The sequence below is a fragment of the Coptis chinensis genome, chromosome 2, assembly GCF_015680905.1.
Source record: "Coptis chinensis isolate HL-2020 chromosome 2, ASM1568090v1, whole genome shotgun sequence".
Lineage (NCBI taxonomy): Eukaryota > Viridiplantae > Streptophyta > Magnoliopsida > Ranunculales > Ranunculaceae > Coptis > Coptis chinensis.
In genome coordinates this window covers 58,422,702-58,443,138 of record NC_141457.1, presented here as the reverse complement: position 1 = coordinate 58,443,138, position 20,437 = coordinate 58,422,702, and the positions used below count along the sequence as shown (strand labels likewise).

The window sequence follows — 20,437 nt, the reverse complement described above, 5'->3', positions numbered from 1 at the left end:
TCGAGTTCCAGGCGCTTCAGCGTAGGGGGCGCTCGAAATTTGCCTTAATAGGGCGCAGGTCGCGCTCAGGTCCAACTCAAGTTCCAGGTGCTTCAGCGTAGGGGGCCCTCGAAATTTGCCTTGATAGGGCGCGGGTCGTGGTCAGGTCCAACTCGAGTTCCAGGCGCTTCAGCGCAGAGCCCAAACTTAGTTTTGGATGGGCGGCGCTTTTCAGCTTTTCCTTTTTTTTTTTTTTACAACCGCACAATCACTTAGAACCAAACAAGAGTCGGTGGGTTAAGAATGGGGGATTGACCCTTGGATTCAAGCAATTGAATTCTTGTCCTGAAAGAGTTTAAGATGGCAACGGCGCCATTTGATATAGCAAATTACATAAAACTAACTATCTATGCGTATACACAAATAATCAATCACATAAATAAGTGCTTAAATCAATATTCCTACTCTCAATTCATTATACAATATAGAGAGTCAGGATTCGTTCCACTCTTAATCTATCAAGACTAAACGAATTCAATTAATCAAACACAAGGAAACAATAGTGAGAACAATGAGAGTAGTGTTGTGATTTATTTAAACTAAAACTAATTATAAATTAAACTAATTTAAACTAAGCAATTAAAATGTGAATTTAATGAATTGGAAGAACATAGAGGAAGGATTTATCCATCTATGTGAAGCTATGATTATTCTAACTAGTTTCTCATGTTTTAATCTTAACCTTTATTAATCTACACAAGGTAAAACAACAAAAGCCACAATTTATTATTGATCCCTAACCAATCCTAGCAATTTTTGTACTAAGAGATATGATTAGCATAAGAAAAATTCTCCTCCACAAATCTCTTTGTGGAGTTTCCTTTCTCTAGTTCAACTTCTATAATCTCTATATCGATCTACACAACTATAGAACTTAAACTTGAAGCACATAAGACAATAAGAAAACTAAAGAAGAACAATCATAGCCCTCACATAGACTTCATAAAACTCCTATAATGGAGTTTTTAGCCTAGTTTCATTGGGTTCATTAACAATAAACAATAATAATAAGACATAATTGAATTAAACTAAACTTGATTAAAATAACTTGAATTGAATTGAATTGAATTAACTAAAACTTTTATTGAAATACAACTAATTATTGATTCTAAAAACTAAATCTTGTTCTAAACACTAATTGAATTGACAACTAACTAGATTAATCTATATAAACTAATTCAATGAATTAAAACTAAGTATTTTTATCATTCACTAATTAAAACTAACTAAAACTAATTGACTAACTAAAAACTAAGTATTTCTTGTTCTAAAACTAATTTTTATGAAGTGAAAACTAAGTAACTTAAGAGCTAAGCTTTTGTCTCTTGATATAGAAAAGACAAGATCCACAATTTTGTGCATGGGCTTGGAGCCATATTTTGGGCCGGAAAATCGAGCCCAAAACCTCTGTACTATAGTCCACAAAGGGCTTTTCATCTGGAAATGACTTTAACAGCCCTTTTTGTCCACTTATGCTCCTCTGATTGGGTCAAGGCTTAGACCATTAGAAAACTCTTTCCAAGCCGGTCATTTTGACATAAGGTAGGCCTAATTACAAGGTCTGAGTCCAAAGATACGACCTTCAGAAGTTTAATTGACTTTTGTGCGCTATTTATGCCCGCGTTGACTTTGATTTTTCAGCTTTGACCGAGCTTTAAAAAGGCTTTTTCTCCTTGAATCTTGGCCTTTAATCATAAAACTTCTTAGCAACCAACCTTTGCTTATTTATCTTGCAAAAGGGACGCATTTCTGCACGTATTCGACTCCAATGCCTGAAATACATAAGAACACGATAACAGTACTAACTCTTACTTATTAATCACATAATTGGTTTAAAATTAATATTGTTAAGAGGTTAAAACTACAGTTTTGGGCTCTTATCAAAACCAAAAGTGTCAAAACTAAACGGAATGAAACAATGCTGGTTAGCCGTGCAAGTTTGCTCATGCTTCTCCATCTTCCCTGTCGCTGCTCTCTTAGTTGCTCCCACCTCAAATACTCCATTCCCAAGCCCTACTAACGGAGAGGTTCCAGTTACATCAGCACATGCATGTCTCCCCTCAGACCAACTGTAGATCAATACATCCACAAGCCGAAGTGTAGATCTTCCCTCATTCGGATCAGTGAGAAAATTCACGGGAGCCTCCTTCTTCACTTGTACCCCAGCCCTCAAAAATGCATCACATAAAATATCTCTGACAGATCATGTCGGTATTTGAAACATGGAAAATGTTTACAATGTGTTGCATGGTCCCCGAAAGCAGCTAGTCTACTTTTTTTGCAAACAGGGCATAGACCACCATCAGAGTACAAATGAATCATGAAACGGTACCGGAGAATATAACGATACTCCATCGGCGACATACGCTGTCCAAGTCCCTCCATCGGAATAGCTAGTAGAAAATCATTTGCGTGTTCTGACTACAAGCATCCAATGACTGCTTTCTGACGAGCAGATAACACAAACTCCCTCTCAAGACCAGCAACAATCTTACCATAGAACGTTTCCGCTAAAACTTTTTGTGGTTTTGAGGGGACGGTAGCATTCACAGCCATATAACTGAGGTCAAAATTGGGTAGACAAAGACTCAATCCACTGCTAGCAACATCAAGAATCTCATCCAAAGGTACTAGCCCACAACTCTTAAGAATGTGGTTCTGAAGCTCAGAAGTCTGACAACGGGAGGCCACAAAAGCAAAAGTAGATACATCAGTGGCACAATAAATACCTAACCCACCAAGACGTAATGGGAGTGTCGATAAACGCCACTGCAAGTCCCCAAAGTTAGGACCATCAGAAACCACAATACCCTGGAGAACATTGCGGAGATGCCGATCAAAAGTCTTAGCTGCCTTTCTAAAAAGGGATGGTGGACAAGTACGAATCGCAAAGACCAACTTAGAGAGCCCAGCACAAGCCTATAAGAGAGCTAACTCACACTGTGGATCTTCCAATATAGCTAAACGGTCCATCAAAGTCACAACCTTTTCAACACGCTTGCGAGCAAGGCCCATGACAAAGGATGAATTAGTGCTAACCGCACCTCCAAGCAGCCTGACTCCCTGCTGAGAACGGGACAAATCTGAAGGAAAGAGACCAGGAGTGGAGCATCGTGGATCTAGTGATGGCCAAAATATCTTAGTTTTAGCCACATTAAGAACCAGCCCATAAGAAGGTCCTTTTTCCTAAATCATACCCAAAGCTGTCGCCATATGTTCTGTATCTCTGATCAGAGTCCCATCATCTAGATACCAAGCCTGTAGTAACAACTGATAACTGGACTGGATCCGCAGAATCAAGGGATGCAACACTAGTGCAAATAGAAAGGGACCTAAAGGGTTTCCTTGCTGGACCCCAGTAGCAGACTATATGTAGCCATCCCCCATATATAACCTCACAGGTTGACAATACAAGTACTCAACCTAAGGGGCAATAGCTGGGCAACGGATACGAACCTCTCTCAACATGGTAGTCCGATCAACCATGTTAAAAGCATTCTGAAAATCTACAAGCAACATTGAAAGAGAGGTACCGTCACTATTAGCATACACTATGCGGTTGACAACATGCAAAATCGCTTCTGCTCCACCAGAAACACCATCCCCATACTTAAAATCTTGTAAGTATCCTACCATATCTTGGGAAACTCTTTTCATTGCAATCTTGGAGACCAGACGATGCCAAACTATCCCCACAGCTATAGGACGAATACTATTATCTGGCTTGAGAAGTGGAGTAAGCACCCCCCTAACAGCAATGAATTCCACTAACAGCTGTGGACATCGTCCCTGTAACCAAAGATTCACCACATGGGTCAATGCATCTAGCAAATCAAACGATATAGCTGTTGCAACACCACTCATGGCATCCAACAAATGCTGAGCTCGAAGACCATCACGACCACAAGAAGTGTCTTTCGGAAATGACCTAATACATGACAATAGGGCGTCTCTCTCTACCACTAAAAAGGGCTTAGCAAAAGGAACAGTCGGTCTCACAGGTGGCTGTTGCATCGGGTGCTTCTCCTCTAATGCACATATAGTCTCTGCAGTATTGGAGGCAACTCCTGATGATGATAACACTTTAACCGCTGCAGCAAAATGTCCATCAGTAAATTTCTGTAAGTATCAACGCACATTCTGAGTGGAGGCAGATTTCCTGGTTGGCTGGATTGAAGGAGGCTCTATTACAGACTCTAAGAGACGAAACATCCCGCCAGGCTCATTCCATGTCGTCAAAGCATGGAGAATCAATTTTTGTTGAAAGTTTTGCCTAGTGCCAAAATGATCTTCTTGACGATTCTGTGGTTGGAAAACTTGCAGAGTGCAACGCGGCAAAAGGAGGAGACGAACCCAAGGCATAACTGAACTAGGATCAGTTATAATATCCCAGAGAGCCGATTTCAGTGCACCAAAAAATGTCAATCGACAAGCGCGTGGTATACTTTTCACGGTTCAGAAAGATATACGAAATGCATTATCCAGTAATTTCTCATTAAGAGAAGAATGAACAACAAGCGGATTAGGGGTATCACCACCACCCCTCTGTGTCGTGGATGCAAGATCTTTAGTGTCGGGCTTAGAAGGCGGTTGTGGTATGCCCACAATGAAACAGAGGGATTCCCAATTCTCCATCAAAACAGGTGGTGGTATGATAGCATCTGGATGACGACACGGTATACCAAGTGCGTGGATACCAAGACAACGACCACACATCCATTTGTCTATAGACTTTAAGGAATTCTCCTATAACAAATACAAATCACAATCATCCTTAAGTTCATCCCGTACCCTATCAATACTCAACTGACAACCTACGTGTTGTTTATCAAAATATGTGAGAAAGTAGGGAATAGTAAAACCATTACCGTTTTTTTTTTTTTTTTTTTTTTTTTTTTTTTTTTTTTTTTTTTTTTTTTTTTGAAAACACTTAAAAACCTAACTAAGTTTTTTTTCAAGTACACCGTTTTAAACCCATACCGTACTTGGTGACAATGGTTTCAATCCAAAATTCAAGGTTATCAAATCCATGGACCAAAATATCGCCGATATATCCGATATATCCGATATATCGCCGATATATATCGGTATTTTGGTACACCGACATCGATATTTCCGATATATATCCACCGAATATAGAACCATTTTTTTCTTGATATATATCAGAATTTCCGATATAACGATATATATCGACCGATATATACGATATATTCGATATAAATTGTCAACTTTGACCGATATTGTTGACTTTGACCAAATATTGTTGACTTTGACCGATATATTGTCGATATTTCCGATATAATATACGATATTTCCTATATAATCGATGATATTTCCGATATATCGACATATAAAACAAAATTTTAACTAGTCACAAAAAAATTGATATATCCGATATTTTCGATATATATCGGTTTTTGGGTACACCGGTATATTCATTGATATCGATATTTTGGGCCTTGATCAAATCAAGATCAAGTTCATCATCATCATGCATCCATCAAGAAATCCATCAACAATCAATTAACAATTAACAATCAAGTAGTATGAGGCAATATTCCAAACAAGGTGACATCTTTCTTTTCTATTTTATTTCATTTAGTATTGCATATTAGGGTTATTTTTTAGTCTTATTATAGCATATGGTTATTAGTCTTTAAATAATTTAGTGAAAATCATCCAACTTAGTACTTAATTTTAAGCTTTCTCCATTCACCTATCATCAAAATTTCACACCTCAATAAAAGTAAGGCTGGTTTCACCAGGCGAGTGTGGGTGCCTAACACCTTCCCACATCGTACCTTGACTCCCGAACCCAATAATTATATCTCGTTCGAGGGCTAGTCCTTCACATAGGCCGGTTTTACTTAACTTTTCCTTGATAAAGTTAGGTGGCGACTCTAAAACCAATTGCTTAGACCTAGGTACACATTTTTGTACGTATAGTTGTAGTAAGGGAAATGAGTTGCAACGGCATTAATCAACCCTTTCTACCTATCAGAATTAATTGTTAACTTTGCAGGATGTCTGCTGATATGTGAAGCCATAATATCCAAGAAATGTGTCCATGTTTCTGTGTTCTCTGAACCACAAACATAAAATGTTAGAGAAAACAACCCATTATTACCATCAAGTATAATAATTGACAGACAAACACCCCCATACCTCCCTTTCAGAAAACACCCATCAAGTCCTATGAAAGGTTTACACCCTGTTATGAATCCATCTATACATGCCTTGAAAGATATATAACAACATTCAAAACTCTTATAGTTTTGATGGTAACTACATTTTGCAATACTTCCAGGGTTAGAAAGTAGCCGCAGTTACCTACACATCTCAGGTACTTTAGCATATTACAAATTATAATTGTCATGTATCCTCTCCATGGCTAGGTTCCATGCATTCCAAGTCTACCAGTACTTTATCCTTACCTGAAATATAGTCATTATTATTGACTTGATGTCCTTAGCTTTAAAACTCCGATGATGCATCCCCATATCATTCTCAACCTGAGCTGCAATCCTTGTAGCATTAGCCATTAGATTCTTATATTCAGCATATATTAGCCTCACAACAATGTTCATCTATTAAACCTCTGAGCTTCATGGTATGGTTATCTGTTATTATATTCTGACATAAGCCCTCCAACCGGTCACATTTTTCTTTGTATTTGTTCACACAAACACTTATTGCTATCACTCCTACTGAACCAAATCACAAAATTGTTCCTGATAACATACATTCTCAAGTAATCTCTACATCATATCTATCCTTCCATTTTTTTACCCACATATAGGTTAGGCCCATGTTCCTCAACAGCCACACCCTCATTAGTTGGTATCTCAAATGTATTGTGAACTACCTGACTTAGTAAATCATCATTTATAGGCACTTCATTCTCAGCTTGTTGTCTACTACGCACTTCATTCTCATCTACCAAACCCATATAACCTTCACCATTACTTCCGTAATTCTCATCCCCTGACTCATATTCCTCATCAGAAGAACTTGAAAATATATCATCTGCATCAATCTGAACAACATTTATTTTTTTCTTCCTATTAAACTTACCTGCAAACAAACATAACCACAAACTCAATAATGTACAACCAACAAAAAAATTAAAATTAAAAATAATCTTAAAATAAAATTAAAAATGGTCAGAAACTCATGACTAGCAGGTACACCATCATTGTTCATATCATGAGGTAAACCATCATTGTTCATATTTGCATCTACAACATTCAAAATCCCATATATAATAAATTGAATGAAGTTATGAATTGAAATTATTCAAGAAATGACAAACACATGCTTACCTTTAGTCTGGATATATTTCCCCTTCCTCTGTCTCTTTGAAGATATATTTTGTGTTATTTTCTCAGGTTTCTCAAGACTTGTTTTATTGTGGTCCGATCCCCCCACCCCCTCATGTGGTTCTTCCCCACTATCTGAAGCTCATGTTTTATATGTTAAAAGTTTGGGCCTTTGGGAACTGTTAATTGTCAACTTCTCAAGTTTGTCATATACTTCCACCTCACACCACTCATCTGAATCAAATACTTCTCCCATTCTATATGTTCTACCCTCATGCATATGCATGCTTCCCCCACTTTCCCCTTCTGCCATATTATATACAAATCTTCTTCTTCATCATCACCCCAGAAACCCCTTCCACCTTATTAGGCCACTCATCTAAATCAAATACTTCTCCCATCCTATATGTTCTACCCTCATGCATATGCATGCTTCCTCCACTTTTATCCCCTTCCTCTTATGCTATATTATACAAATCTTCTTCATCATCACCCTAGAAACCCCTTTCAATCACTCCCATTATAGTTAGCACTATTATAGTAACCACTTGTACAGGAAAATGCTATTGGGAAACAGTACTTGAGATGTAATTGACTCTAGACCGATTTTATTTATTAATAAAGGGGTAGGGGACCCCGTTAACAACCCCGCTTGCCAACCAAAAAAAAAAGTAGTATCCACTTGAGGGGGCTCTCCCCCATCACTATCACTAATCATAGTTATCATTTCAGTCGGCTTCAAATACAAATGAATATAACTACTCTTTTCAGGCTTTGCATACACCCACATGTATAACAAATCCCCATAAGAAGTTATTTTCCTTACATTCTCACCATCAACCCACTCTATTTCATTTACATGATCAGGAGGACATGGAACATGGTCTTTGATCCATGCAATCATGTCCATAAAGTTTGCACAATCGCCATCCAATAACGAAGAATCAACTACATCCCCACCACGTAATTGAACACTCTCACACCCTTCTTTGAACCTACTCTAAACTCTCCTCCATAATGAAATCTTAAAGTCCTAAAACCAAACTCTACCATTTTTGCAATAATACAAAACAAACACAAACTATACAAATCAAACTCAAACATAACTAAACAAACTCATCAAACAGTGGATACATCATACATTATGAAAACAAACAATTGTAATGGAAAAAAAAAATCAAACTTAGATCATGACAAATCATCTTTTACTTATATGTATAAAAAAAATCATACTTTCATGTATCAAAAACCTAAAAATAGAGACATGCAAAGATCTAGGGTTTACAACAAACTTACTTCACTTGTCGTCGAATCGTGTCGCAAAGAGAGAGAAAATAAAGTAGAATCAGTAGATCAAACTTCATTTGTCGTCGAATCAAAGTTGGAGAAGAATTGAGAATGTCGTCAATGGAGAGTGTTGAATCCTCAGACATAGGTTAAGAACTAGGGTTCAATGAAATTAGAGAGGCTTACTATAATAAAAACCCAAATAGTTTTTCCGCTATCTTAAAGGATAGTTTTGGTAATAAATTAAGAAAACGACAAAAGAAATCTTCAAGGGTAATTTTATCAATGTACATTATTGAGGGGTAATTTTGGTATTAGGTAAAAAACCAACGGAACTATAATGGAAGTTAGACGGTGTGGGGGTTAAATCATGATGTTTACAAATGTGGGGAGTTTATTATAAGCGGGTGATAAATGTGGGGGGTTTAATTTAGACAAATTAACCAATTTATTTATGCACAATTAATATTTATTAGGGAAAAAACGGTTTTTGGAAAAATAAACACGGTTTGGTCCGAAAAACACGTTTTATAAAAACTAGTCACTCGCTCATCTGCGCCAAAGGCAAACGACGGCTCGGTTTTTTTTAATCTCAAAGTCTCGATCTCTCATCTCAAGCTCACCTCAAGGTAAGAAATTTGATCCTAAAAACTCGATTTTTTTTGTTTGAAATTCGATGGGTTCTAGTATTACCATGTTTTGATATCGTTCATGGGGTTTTTCTTCTGTTTGCTAGTGTATCGGCTGCTACAGTTGATTTTTCTATTGGCGAATAAGCTTGGAGAGGGTGGTTTTGAACCGGGTTTACGAGGTAACATTCGAGTTTTTAGCTGCACAAAATGTTATTGCTGAGTTAAGAGTGTAATTTTGGGGTAGTTAGTTTTCTGGTTTTAGTTGAAGATGTTGTGATGTCAAACTAGCCATTGTTTGTTTGGAGTTAAGGTTGAACAATCTACTCAAAGTTGCTTAGACAAAAGGCCGCTTTTTGTAAAGAAAGGAGCATCCTTAAAATAATAATAAAAAGTTAAGTGGGCATGCTCGCTGCACTTAACGCGATCACTTATGGGCAGTGGTCCATCTGAATCACAGCCTAGAGGAAATGAGCAAGATGATTCTATCATTGAGCAGTCCTAGATCATACATACAGCTACAAGTGTGGTTTGATGGTGTTGTGTTATGTTAAGTTTTTTCATATATTCTTGTGGAATTGAAACACACCTGACAGTTATTCGAACAGATTATACTTCCAAACTAGAATTTACTAGACTTAGAGCACACTACTGATTAAGGATTAGGGATAGCAACACATGACTGGAATGAATATTAGAGATACCAACACATGTTCCTAGTGACTTCTATCCCCAAGAAGTAATTATAAGTAGTAGTAGTTCTTTTTTTTTCCGATAATAAGTATTATAGTTCTAGTAGTAAGTAGTAATGGTGGTGATGAAGAGTTAGGAATAGAAGATGAGAATGAAACAACTCCTTTCGCCTCACGACAATGGCCACAGAGTTACATGCAAGTGTTTCTTTCCTTTTCATTTTTAGTACATAGGTTATTGTGTAAGTTTTAAGGAATTGACTTGTTGTAATATAATGTACAATGGCTTTTCTTGCTACATTTTTTTTAAACTTTATAGTACACTTGTTTACTAGACACACTTTATAACACCCCATGTTTTTTATACGTATTTTTCTATTTAATTAATTAATTTAATTGTTTATTAAAAAAAAAAAATCGTCGGATTGGACTCGGGATACGTGGGCCTGGTTTTGGGCCCGAGTCTGTGTTGGGCTTGGGTTTCGGACCCAAGGATATAAACACTTTTTCTAGAAAATAGGGTTCAGAAGATAATATAATATATTAAAAATGGAGGCAGAGAGAAACTGGTTTGCTGGAGCATTGGAGCGCGACGAATCGGGCTAGGAGGATTCGTCGAAATGCGCTCATCTGAGTGAGTAGCTATTTTGCTATTTCACCAACTTATGGTTTTCTCGTATTATTGATAATTGTTCATTATACTGTGGTGTTGGACTTCGTGCCTTTTGTTTTATTAAACCTTGTAAAAATTTCGGATTTGATACAGAACTGTCGAAACTTTGGTAAAATTGGTTTTAAAAACTGTCGAAGCTATGAACAGGCGTTCATGGAGGCGCCGCCCAAGAATCTTACTGCCGTTATTATTTTGTTGTTTTTGTTGGTGGGTTAGAAACACTGAACTTAATTAAACTGTCGAAGCTCTGTAAAGCTTGCACGGTTCGTTAATGGCAGCCAAGAAATCGCCAGTAATAGTTTATGTAACTGTGATGGTTGTTTTTCGTTTTTGATTGGGTTGATGTTGGAGGTGAGTGGGGGTTTGAGTGAGTGCTGTTGGGGGCGGTTTGAAGCTCGAGAAATTCATTAATGGCGGCGACCCGATGCGAATTTTATCGCGCGATCCTCCGAAATTTGATTTTTATATGTTTTGTTGTTTGTTGATTGATTGAAGATGGATGAATGAATGTTGGGTTGATGTTGGGTGTGTGAGGGCTGTTGAGTGGGCTGTTTGGAGCTTGGGAAAAGCCATTAATGGCGGTTCGAAATTGTAGATCTAGTTTTGGAGGATGGGTTATCGAGTCAGGGTATGGGGGTTTTGTTTTTGTTAATGTTGTTTGGTTGGTGATGTGGATCAAAACCGATGTGATGAAGTTTGGAATGGGTGGAGGCTAGTGGTGGCCGGATTTTGGTAGAGGAGAGAAGCTAGAGAAGATGAACAGTAACTGTTCATCTTAGTTGGGCTTGGGCTTGGGCCGGTTTTTGGTTTTTGGGCTATTTTGGTTTTGTTAGTTGGGCCAGTTCATTTCTATTTTTGTTGGGCCGAACCAAGTTAAGTTAATTGGGCCAAAAACTGATTTGTTTGTTTGGGCCGGTTTTGATATTAGTTTTGGGCCGAACCCATTTATGTTTTGGACCAGTTTAGATTAGTTCTTTGGGCCGAAATTTCAATGATGGTTGGACCGAAATATCAGTGGTAGTTGGGCCGAAATTTCAGTTAAATTTTCGGACCACATTAGTTATGTTGGGCCAGTTCTCTTTGTTTTATTTTTTGGGACGAACCCATTTGTATTTTTGGACCGAACTCAATTATGTTTTGGGCCTGTTCAGTATAAGTTTTTGGGCCCGTTTCTAATATTGCTTGGGACTAGTCCATTGGACTTAAAATAGATCTCTTTGGGTCTTTCACTGTTTAGACTTTCGGGTTAAGGTTTGGGCTTGGCGGTTAGGTCCGAACCAGACCGCGGTCATGAGCCCACGAGCCATGCACACTTTGCCGCAGCCATGAACCACCATGGCTATGACTCTGAACATCAACCGGAACGCCAGTTTGACTTTGACCATCGACCGTTGACTTTGACCTTTGACCATGGACGGTTGACTTTCACCTTTGACTTTGACTAGGACAGTTTGACTTTGACCATCGACCGTTGACTTTGACCATCGACCATGGACGGTTGACTTTCACCTTTGACTTTGACTTGGACAGTTTGACTTTGACCATGACATGTTGAGTTTGACCTTGACCATGAGGTGTTGACCGTTGACTTTGACTGTTGACCGTTGACTTTGACCGTTGACTGTGAATGTTGACTTTTCCAGTTTTTCATATGTTTGCTTATATGGATATATATATAGTAATAAAATACTGTCGGATATTGTATAACTTGGTTGGTAAATTATCTAATTTAGATTTGATGTTAAACAAGAGAAAGTAAGTTCTGTGCGTCAGCTTTGCAACACAAAAAGCTTCGATGCGTTTGGATACCTGTGGAAAGAGTTGTTCCATTCGAAAGATATCCCGTCAGAAATCCCATTTGCTGAAATTAGGATTTTGACCGTTTTCAACCTAAATTTTTCTTTTAGATGGGCTAAGGTTGGGACTTCGAAGTTCTACATGAAAAAGTATATCTAAATACCTTAGTTTCTAAATAATTAAGTTACATATCATTTGGATGAATGTAGGAAAAACCTTAGCATTGATTATGTGGCTGATAAGAACTACGAAGGCTTGATTCCAATCTTGAAAGATTTGGATCGTGGCGACTTTGAAAGCAAAAGTGCGTACCCACTACACTATATCTATAATATATATATTAGTTTGTATGATAATTATGTGATTATGTTAGAAATTACTGTTGTTTTGAGACTACATAAATATATATGTGGGAGATAGAAGTTGTATATGAATATAGACTTTAGTATATGTGGATATGTTTTAGACATTAGTGTGTGTGGACTTGAATTTGGGCTAATGAACTATTTGTTTACGATATTGTATATATGAGTATGGTTATATAAATTGTATTTGTTTGATTATAAGTCTGTTTACATTTAATGATATTTAAGTGCTTGATTTGCCTTGACGCGCGAAAGTGACTCTTTGCATGTGTGGTCTATTTTGACATGAGTAATGCTAGTATAATTATAAGTGATAATAATGTTTTAATGTGTCGCCCACATCTTTAGAACTCTCCACGCCTCAGGATTTGGTAATGAAAAGAAATGTTTATGACTTGTGATGTCATGTGATAGATGGGTATTCATTGAATGTGCCATGAATGACCCGGGTATTCATTGAATGTGCCATGAATGACCCAATCGTTTGGACTGCCCTATAGAGGAACTAAGGTATTCGCCTTGCGGGTTGGTCGTATTCCTTGAATGTACGGGAATGTAGGTTTGGGTATTCCTTAAATGTGGCGGGAATTACTCAGGGCATTCATTGAATGTGCCATGAATGGCCCGTTAGTGTTATGATGGGTATTCCTTGAATGTGGCGGGAATGACCCAAGGTATTCATTGAATGTGCCATGAATGACCTGATATTTTGTTATGCCCAAAAGAGGCTTTGTGATTATGTGTATGGAAAGCCCAGAGATGGCTGATACTCACAAGTTACGAGTTTACAAGATGAAAGTATGTTTCCTGGAGGCGATATCCCGCTTGGGGACGATGTCTTGTAGTGGTACTTTCGGTGTGAGTGAGGCGACGGATATGTGTGATTTGGCAAATGTGTGTAGTGCAAATCGTGGAGTAGGAACTAAAGGTTGGGGCTGTGTCTTTGAATAAAGGAGTCAACAAGATAATTAATAAGCAAAGTAAAAATATTGATTTTACGTGTGATGAAGTTATGGCATATGATGTCTATGATTTCTTATGAGAAATGTTTACGTGGTTTGTATGAGTTGATACTCACAAGGGATGAATGTACTCCTTGGTTGTGACTTTTCCTCGCTCTCATAAGTAGACGAAAGTGATACTAAAGTAAAAGTATATGAATTGTGTGATGTTATGGATATGAAGTGTGACGGTGAATAATACTAGTAAATGATTGTGAGTTCTATGTGACTGTGAATTGACTATAACTTGATATGTTATTACGAAACTATTAATGACTTGTGATAGTTTGAGATCTATGATTATACACGAAAACTTTATGACGTAATGATGTCATATGAATGACTACCCTTGATATAGGTATTATGATAAGTGGTATTCCCGAATATCGCGACGAACCGGTTATTATATCAATTAGACTTAAATGTCTTAAATGAGGTTGGGTCATGAATAGAATTTTGACCGGCCGAGATAAATCAATTTATTGTGATGACTAACTCTCTTTTTGCAGGGAGGGTAGGATCTATTAATCTTTTCTCAGGGGCGTAAATATCCTACCCTAAGACGACGGTCGGCTTAAAGGTAAGGTATACCAAACTCATATTTAATTAGGTTATCGATGATGCAGTTAATAAATGAAATGTAAGTGGTATTGTATTGTGAGTTAGTTTGGAAAGTGGGAATGACGAAAGTAATATTATATGAGATTCTTGGAATTTGTATGTTGGGGGTGAAATCTTACTTGGGAAGAAACTACACCGCTTTTGGAAAAACGAACTATATTGTCTTCCAAGTTGAAATTGTTTGTAATGTTATGTTATTCATTTGAAAGATTATTATATATATTTTGTTGTTAGTCTACTCATACCAAAGAAATTCAATTTGTCGACCCATGTTTGCTTTGTTTTGCAACGTGGGTGTGTTCTTGGGAACATAGATGGAAAAGTGCAGTGGATAAGGAGACGTGATTTGGAGTTGCTCTTGGAGTCTTCTGGTTTAAGATTTTCTGAAGAGTTGGTTAGTTTCTTTATAGTTTAATAATGTGATTTAAGGATTTTTCCTTTTCGTTTCTTTTGATTTCAATTTTTTGTATATATCGTGTTTGATAACAGGGTTTTGGGTTTTGTTTCACCCCGGGTTTCCAGATAATTAAATATAATTGTTTTAAATATTGTCTGGAAATTTGGGGTGTGACACACTTCTTGCCCACTTTAACGTACAAATGGCTTCAAAGCTATCATCTTTACTTGTTGGTCTTCTAATCTGATATAGCATGTTCCTGTTAAGGTTTCATACCAACTGTTGTTCATTTTTTTTTAGGACTTATATAGAAATTTGTTTTTTTTTGTTTTTTTGTTTTTGTATAATTGAGATACTTTTGTTACAGTCACGATATATAGAAGGGTTTATCTTTACTTGAGAGTTAATCATTAGTTACTATCACTATATATAGATGAGTAAAGGTACCACTTCTGGAAAAGTACGTGCAAATTGGAATGACGCCCTTGATGTGATCTTTTCGGATGCGGTGGTTAAGTAGACTTTAGATGGTAATGTCACCCAAAATGGGTTCACCAAAGCTGGTTGGAATAATATATTCAAAGGCTCATTTTCTTTTATTTTTGGAGTAGCTAAGTGGATTGGCAAATTATGTATGGGGCATATATATGCCAAAAGATGTGTTCCAAATTCTTATTAGGCTTTTAAAATAGGTTGGTTTTAATAGGGGTAGAATCAATTGCAGACATACAACTTTTGTAGAATCTTTATAAAAAAAAACTTTTGTAGAATCAATTCCCCACTTGGCTTCTTCTCTTTCTCTATACACGTGTTTTTAACGTTGTTTGAGTAGATAAGAAAAATTCTCCAACCTTCTCTTTCGTTTAAGATCTTTGTGTTGTCAATCTTCGGTAAGATCTCCAATCTTCTACATTTATTATGTTTATTTGTTTGTTTCGTTCTTTATTAGTTCTTGGACTTTGGTTAGATTTTTTTTAGATTACCCTTTAAGTTGAATGCTTGTTGCATATATCAAATGAACATATGTATGTGTTCCTATTTCCGTTGGTGTTTTGGTCTTTTTCTTGCATTACTTTCAGCTGGTCTTCAGATCTGATTATATTCTTAAGTTTCGTTTTTTCTCACGTTACGTCTTATGAATTCAGTCGAGATGTTCATAGAAGAAGAAAACCGATTTCTAGTTCAAAAACTAGAGATTTCAAACAAATCAAGAGGTTTCATAGAACTTCTCCAACAATTGACAGTTTGCAATCCAATATCCGACAAAGAATTTAATGCAAGGTTTCAAGATATAAGCTCATATGGTGATGATCACGTGATTTGCATGACTGAAGATATTGAATCAAAGAAAATTGTTGCAACGGGAAGTGTTTTCTTGGAAAAGAAGTTCTTGAGAAATTGTGGGAAAGTGGGGCATATTGAAGATGTTGTTGTGGATTCAAATGTTCGTGGGATGAAATTAGGACAAAAGGTAATTGAGTTTTTGACGAATCATGCGAAATTGATGGGGTGTTATAAAGTGATTTTTTATTGTAGTGGTGACAATAAGGTGTTTTATGAGAAATGTGGGTTTAAAGAGAAGGAGATTCAAATGGCTATGTATTTTAATTGAAAATCTTAACTAAATTGAGGGTTTTGTTTATCTTCTTTATTTTTGTTAAAGTTTCATTAATGATTGATGATTTGATGTAGCATTTTAGATTAATTTTGTCTATTTTTAGACTTATATTTGAGTGGCATTTTATCCAATTTTGATATATATCTCTATTATTCTATCCTCCATAATTAATCTGGTCTCTTATAAGATGGACTATTTCCTCATTATACCATTAAGTTATACACATTCAGACAAGACTTTTGTGTAAATTCTAGTTGAAATCCAAGTACACGTGTCATTTTAATTGTTCAGCATGAGTAAAAGAGGAAATCCAGTTGGCATCAAAACCTAAAAAATGGTTTTTCTTTTCCCAACTCTTTCGCTTTTTCTTTCCCTATTGAAGGCAGATCGACACTTCGGCCTGCAGATGTGTTGATGTGACTGGAGTTTCTCTGTTGGTAGGGTTTAGGAATGGAGACTTTGAGGTGGGAGAAACAGCTAATAGAGTAACGACAACGAAGATAGAGAAGCACGAGAAAATGTGTAGGCCTAACCATCATTGTTTTATTTTGTTAAATGTCGACACTTTCGATTTCATGGCACAACAGTTTGGTAAGCTTCTGAAGAGACTTCAGAAAGCTAGTCATGGGACAATAACGTAATGATAATTGGTTCTAACGAGTTTGCTTTTAGAATGATAAAATTTGCTATTCAGAAAGGACTTGCACAACTTGTTGTACGCGTGTCCTAATTATTTATAAAACTTGTTATCAATAAAATTTCCATTTGATTTTTTCGAAAAAAAAAAAAAAAAAAAAAAAAAAAAAAGCTTCTTTGATCTCTCATCCAAGAACGCAATGTGATTTCTCCTCATTCTAAGTTTGCAAATCACATCGCACAGTCCGCAGTCTTCCTTGATTTACAAGTATCATTTGATTTATTTCCTTGCATTCTACGATTTGGTTTTGTGGTTTATTAATTGAGGATGAATTGAAAGTTTTACAAGTCGATTTAAAGGAATTTAAGCTATATTCCGAAATTACTTTCTCCAATATAATCTTCTCCACAATATTATATCCTTCCTATTTTACTTTTATTAGGGATTATGTATAGAAGCTTATGCGAAGGAATTTGATTTGAGAATATTGTTCGTTTGTTTGTTTTTTTTGAAATTATAGGGTTAAGCCGTTAAGGAGAACCCCAACCTATATATATATATATATATATATATATATATATATTAATGAACCCTGTCATAAATACAACTAGATGCAACTTCTTCCACTATGCTTTGCAAGCATTTATTCAGTGGAGGAATAAAATACATTGCAACATTATCATTTACATTTGATAATTTAGCTAACAGGTCTCCTGCCCTATTAAATTCTCTGAACCCATGGTGTATGTTGCAAGAGACGAATAAACTCATCCTTCTCCAAATAGATGCTCTAATGTTTGAAACCTCCACTTTGACACATCCAATATATCTTCAAGCATGCCTCAAGACCTACATCCGTTTGATAGAGTGGAGGTTTCAAAACTAAATATGCCTCAAGACCTCAAAACTAAAATTTCCAAAGTTTGATATGTAGACAAAATATAAAGACAGGACATAACCGTGAATCTAAAAAACATGTGGTGAGCTCCCCTGCGGCTAAAAGCAGACTTTCTTCCCTTTTTTCTTTCTTTCCCCCTCTTATCATTTCAAATTTCAAATTGTGTATCCTAGTCTTTTTTGGCTGGGTTGTGCTTTAATCTCTTCAGGAGCGAAGAAATAGATTGGTTGGTTTGTTTCTAGAGCTCTGAGTAGCTTTTGCTGGATATTTCTGTCTGGGTGGATCTGCATACAAACGAGACACAAGCCTGTGTCCATCATCTTGTTTGCTAACCTCTATCATCCCATCTCCCTTCTTACACATACATCCTATCTCTATCTCAACCCCCCCCCCCCCCCCTTTCCTTAACCTAAACCCCCCTGTATTTTCTGTTGCATCTTGGGTTCACCTGGCTGTAGATGGAAGTGACACAAGGGAGTATTGTGGGTGATGACGAACAAGGGGAGAATACCAAAGTAAGAATAGAAAAACTCCAAGCTGATATGCAGAACCTGTTTTGTTCAAAAGAAAAAAAGTTGGTAGAGATTGGCTGCAAGAACTTGGCAATAGACCCTAGAGAACACACAACCTTGGTAGGTAAGCTGTATGGGGGCAAGCATATCCCTTTGCAAGAATTCGCGGAGGAGGTACATAGGTGCTGGCAAACAAAATGAGAGACAAGCATAGGAGTGATTTCAAAAGGCCTTTACAAGATGGTGTTTGACAATGTGGATGAATACAATCATGTCAGACAGAATGGTCCTTGGCTGGTACAAGGTTTTATTCTGTCCATCAAAAAAGGTAAATACTCTGAACTCTTGGAAGCTGATTGGAAGTTTGATAGAGTGGATTTCTGGGTCCAAATCTATGGGCTTCCAAGAGATTGGATAAATGAGGAAAATGTCAAAACCATTGGGTTGAATCTAGGCAAAGTAAAGGGGTTGGACCTCTGTTGTTCATTTGAGTTTAAAAAACTAGTTGCAAGGGTTAGAGTTCGTATGGATATCAAGGAAAGATTACTTAAAGGTATAGAGTTGTGCAGGGAGCTGGGGGAAGTTCTTCCAGTTACCTTTAAGTATGAAAAACTGGACATTTTTTGTTACTTCTGTGGTTGTACTGGGCATGATTTGCATTACTGTAGCATAAGAGAAAAACATAGTGTGGAGTTAAGGAAACTGGGAGGATTCCCTAGGGATATAAAAAACAACTTTTCTTTCCTACTGAGGGCAAATGTGTTCTATAATGGAGCGGCCTCCTCCTCCCCGGCAACAGTCACTATCTCGGGAACCCTTCAGAAACCAAGACTGGATCAGATCCCAGTTAGAAATAGAGGTTCTCTGGGCAGAAGACACTGGCAAGGGGCGGGGCTCATCTCAACACCGCCAAGGGCAGCTCAGGTGGCAGTTAGGTTGGAGAATAGGACAAAGGGTATAGAGGAGAAACGGTCTGGTTTGACAGAAGTCAGAACGGGTGGATCAGCTCTAGGGAATTCTGATTCAGTAGCCATTGGGGATGAAGTGATGGAAGGACAGATTTTGGATAACGTGGATCAATGCATGGCAAGTCTGACCCAAACCCATGAGACAGGGGCCCAAGAAGCCCAAGAGGTTCTCCTGAGGTTGGGTCATGGGCCAGAAAATAAGGAAAAAGCCTTAGTAGTCTGGGGCTTTGGTTCCTCGGAGATGGACCTGGACCAACAAAAAGAGTCTATGGTGGTTGGATTACATCAGGCCCAAGAGGAGAGATCGGGTTCTCTAGAAGGTACAGATGTAGGGCTAGGGGCTCTAGCTCTGATGGAGGGATCTTTGGGAATAGGAAACAGATCTGTAGATGATCACGCCTCGCCGATTTTTCTCTCACCTTGTTCCAAGACACTCATACCTTTTCTTGAGAATACCAAACACGATGGGATTTCTCAAACCAATCCACCAGCTGGAACAGAGCAAACCATCTTCAGTTTCTTTGGTTTACCTCCACGTGGACGGAGGTTTAAGACTTTGGTGTCTCAAGGAAAAAAATAAAGAGTTTGTTAAACGGAGAGCTGGTTCAATACAAGGGGCTGGTGTGGGAGAAAAAAGAAAGTATCTCTCAAGATCTGAAAAAAAGTTTGAAAATATGGATGATGGTGAATGGGAAAGATATTGTCTAAGGATGGTAACAAAACAATCAAAGAAGGCAAAAAGAGAGGCTGATGATCTGAGGGCTAGAGGACTGGGACACATGCTCATCCCTGAAGAAGCCCTAGTTATAAGTATTTCAAGTGATTCAATGGTATCAATGGAACCGTCTATCTTGAATATATCTCTAGATTCTACCATCCCACCTGATATCTCGGGACACTCCTTTCCAGAATATCAAATTCCATCGGATGCTTTTATAGAATGGGGTGAAGAGTATCATTCTCTAGAGGCTGGTAATAATATGG

General features: G+C 37.4%; 1 pseudogene across 1 annotated transcript; it reads left to right on the top strand.

Annotated features, from left to right (window-relative positions):
* The first annotated feature begins 9,139 nt into the window (after positions 1-9,139).
* LOC147516827 (glucosamine 6-phosphate N-acetyltransferase pseudogene) lies at positions 9,140-16,495 on the top strand (annotated as a pseudogene). The gene is made up of 3 exons (XR_015213744.1): positions 9,140-9,274; positions 9,382-9,456; positions 15,966-16,495. The product of XR_015213744.1 is annotated as a glucosamine 6-phosphate N-acetyltransferase pseudogene (transcript).
* Positions 16,496-20,437: the final 3,942 nt, after the last annotated feature.